This window comes from Cornus florida, unplaced genomic scaffold, assembly GCF_030987335.1.
Source record: "Cornus florida cultivar Cherokee Brave unplaced genomic scaffold, ASM3098733v1 CherokeeBrave_3.0.0_Hap2_Chr02, whole genome shotgun sequence".
In the NCBI taxonomy this organism is placed as follows: Eukaryota; Viridiplantae; Streptophyta; class Magnoliopsida; order Cornales; family Cornaceae; genus Cornus; species Cornus florida.
Genome location: NW_026775572.1, coordinates 87,550,307 through 87,554,112, shown reverse-complemented (window position 1 = coordinate 87,554,112; position 3,806 = coordinate 87,550,307). Strand labels below are relative to the sequence as shown.

General features: G+C 44.1%; 2 pseudogenes; one reads left to right on the top strand and one right to left on the bottom strand.

The window, feature by feature from the left end:
- The first annotated feature begins 294 nt into the window (after window positions 1–294).
- LOC132297748 (small nucleolar RNA R71) lies at window positions 295–393 on the top strand (annotated as a pseudogene).
- A 2,064-nt stretch (window positions 394–2,457) lies between these two features.
- On the bottom strand, window positions 2,458–3,526 carry LOC132296510 (uncharacterized; annotated as a pseudogene).
- Between the last annotated feature and the right edge of the window lie 280 nt (window positions 3,527–3,806).

Here is a 3,806-nt window from a genome sequence, read left to right as displayed (position 1 = left end):
GAGTTTTGGTTGATAAAAAATTGATCAAACCTTTGGGATAATGATTTCATCTCGGCGGCAATTTCATTGGAGTGGTCGACTTGATGTAAGCCAACACTCTTCCTACCACTAGAATTTCTACCATTTTTCAAAGATAAAGTACGATGCAAAGAATTTTCACTCATGCTCTCATAAAGACGCCGCACGTCATCCCCATGCCTATTAATGTAAGAGCCACCCATGGAAGCATCAACCATGCCCTTGTAATTATCCGGTAAGCTCTCAAAGAAATATTGAACTAATTGCCATTTGGGCATGTCATGATGTGGACACTTCCTAAGTAATTCATTAAAGCGTTCCTATGCCTCATGAAATGTTTCTCCATCCCCATGTGAAAATTCCCTAATTGAATTTCTTATAGCATTGGTCTTAGAAACCGGATAGTACTTCTTCAAGAACTCATGTTGCATTTCTGCCCAAGAAGTTATTGAAAAAGGCCTAAGATTGTTAAACAAATATTTTTCCTTGTCTTTAAGGGTGAATGGAAAAAGTTTACGCCTTAAGACCTCTTCCGGCATGTCCATGTATTTTACGATGGAACATACTTTAAGAAACTCATCCAAATGCTTGTAAGGTTCTTCACTTGGAAGTCCATGATAGTTAGGAAGCATTTGAATGGTTTGTGGTTTGATTTCATAGTGGTGTGCTTTAAAAGGTGGCAATTGAATGCATGTAGGTGCATTATATTCATTAGGCACATAGTGATCTCTTAAAGCAAGGGGAGGATTAACAATTGGAGGTGTAACATGGGCACCTTGATTGCCTTGAATGATGAGAGGTGGTGGAGCATAGATTGGCCTTGGCATTCCCAATGGAACTTGGCCTTGTTGTTGTGGTGGGTGAACAAATGGCCTTGGCATGCCTAATGGAACTTGTATGCTATCATTATGCACATTGGGGCGGAGGATACCTTGTTGGTCTATGTGACCAAGGTCCTCCACATGGTCCTTATTGTGTCCTTCCATTGATGAAATGGATTGACTAGAACTACCTCTTCCCCTAGGGTTTCGAACAATGGATTCAAGATGAAAATTTAAAAGGACAAGATTGGGTCTCAATGATCTATGAACATGCATGCACAATGCAACACAGCAAGCAATAACAACAATCAATATTATTCCTCCACATTTAGTGTTCCCATACTCCCATTCTTTAACAATATGCAAGAAAAGTAAATTGCCTCCACGTGGGCTCACGATTTATCTAAGAATTGAATTACAAGTCTTCACGCGAGCCGACGATTTAACTAAGGGTTTGAGTAAGAAAAAGCTCACAAAGGTCCTTTAGCACTTCAACTCCAAATTTTTAGCTTTTAGCTTAGCAAAAATTTTTGATGATTTTAGCCTTTTTCCTTCCTTGCTTAGCTCCTTTGATTGGAATACTCTTTGCTCACCTTCTTAGCCCAATGCTCCTTATCAAACAAGAACAAACACAATAAGTAACAAAAATTGAAAACAAAGTAAAGACATGATCAAAAGAGTACTAATTCCTAATTGATTCCACAAATACGACGTTACCAATCAATCAATCCCTGGCAACGGCGCCAAAAACTATGGTGTCTCTCCAAGGGTGCACACAAAACAATGTACAAAACTTTAAGTTTGGAAATTAGTGTCAAGTGGGCACCATAATTTAAATTTATAAACCGCTTAACACCTATACTATGTAGTATGAGTGAGAAGGGATCGTCCTAAGGGATTGAGGTGTTGTACTAGGTTGAGGAATCAAGATTAGGGTTAGTAGGTCGAGTGATCAAAATAGTGGTTGGTTAGTTGAATTACACTAGATGCAAATTAAACTAAAGTAAACAATAATGCAAGAAGGAGAATAAAAGAGAGAGAGATCTTAGGGTTTAGAGATCTGATCATAACGATATCGTGGAAATACTGCACGAACCCATATATATAGGAACAGAAAGAGAATCACCTTGATACTAAACCGGATCGAGCCCGGGATCTTATTGGAAATAGGAAGATCTAGGATAGGCGGCTAACCCCCTGGAGAGAGCGATGTGCATGGACCAGGTGAGTAGGGATGCAGCTCCGTGGACTGCTCGTCGAGCCTGATAGGTGGTGGTATCACACCCTTCTCAAAAGAACCGTACGTGACACTCTCGCGTCATACGGCTCCGTCCCGGAATCAGGACCTCCCCTTTCCTTTGACCAACGGGTCCTCAAACCAACCTGTCATTCCTTTCTATTCCTTAATAAGCGGTTTCTTTTCATTCATTCATGGATTCAAGGTAGTTACAGAATGGCCCAAGTCCAAGCGTTAGCGGTAGATGCTAGTCGCCAGAAGCGAACTTCCAGTAAGATAGAAAGGGCTTTTTTCTCGCTTGTTTAGTATTGCTTTGGCTTCGCCCTATCTTGCTGGTGCGGAAGCTAACGCAACTAAAAGAAAATGAAGGAAGAGGGCATTAGAAAGACTACAGGGGCATTCTGGGCCGACGTAAATACAAGTCATGAGCGATAGCGAAGCCAAGCCGGATAGACTTTTTGATTTCGAAAGCCCCAAAACTAGCTATTTTATAGCAGACAACTAATGCAAGCCTACTCAACTAACCTAATAAGTGAAGGCCTGTTCACATCGCAACTAATAGAAAAAAAACTACTACTAGACTAGACTAGTAGTTGAGTGCTCCTTGTTGTTCGGATCTTAACCGGGTCCAAGCTTCCCAAGCTCTATGCTATTGGGGAACTTTGCAAGGGTCTTACCCCCTTCTTGATTGACTATATTTGAGTCTTTGGAGTAGTTTTGGATTATATTCCACGCCGAGGATTTGTGCTTGTAGGCCGGGGTGAATATCGCAAACCAGCAGATCTGGTGGTCGACAATCGTTCGGACTTGGTAAAGGTTGTCGCGGCACCTGTAGTAGGACAGAGGACTTATTGCGATGCCCGCTGACCAATTTACGATGTCTCCATCGCTGACATTCATCAAGCAGGCCACGTGGATTGGCCAAGGTCTTCTTCGGCTAATGAGACCTCGATCCAGAAGCCTTCGGAGTATCTTTTTGATAGGCACCTCTATTTGTATGGGGAATTCGCTGCTGATAGATCTTGCCCAGTGTCCCCCTCCTTCTCCCCCCCGCCTTCCGAACCACGGGAGTATACAATGACAACTTTTGGACACTCATGGCCGCTTGTGAGACTGCCTGTTGAACTTTTGATGGCACCTTGCTTCGACCTGAGCTATGCAAGAACTCGATCCCCCTTGATCCTTGCCGGATGTGCTTGATGGTCCCCCATAATACGCTTACTTGGGGACTTCTGACTCCAACTGTTCTAAGAGTCTCCGCTAGTTGAACCGCGTCCAGTAGACTCCCTGTTCCGCTCATACTCTTCGTAAGCTGTTTGATCGGGATACTATTACCTAGGTTCCTCAACTTTCTATGGATGGCGGAGCGTAGGTGGCAAGCAGTTATATGTATACGGTGCTTTACCTGTAGCCACAGGGACCAACCCTCGAGCACCCGAAGCCCTGGCATCGCTCTAGGCCCATCAAGCCTCAAGGGACCAACCCTCGAGCACCTTAAGCACTGGCATCGCTCCAGGACCATCAAGCCTCGAGGGACCAACTCTCGAGCACCTTAAGCCTTGGCATCGTTCCAGGCTCATTCAGGCTCGAGGAACTAACCTTCGAGCACCTCAAACCCTGGTATCGCGCGAGGCCTAACAAGCCTCGGGGGACCAACTCTCGAGCACCCCAAGCCTTGGTATTATGCACGGCAATATCACTTTGAAGGATTGGAGCCCAGAGGGCTCGCC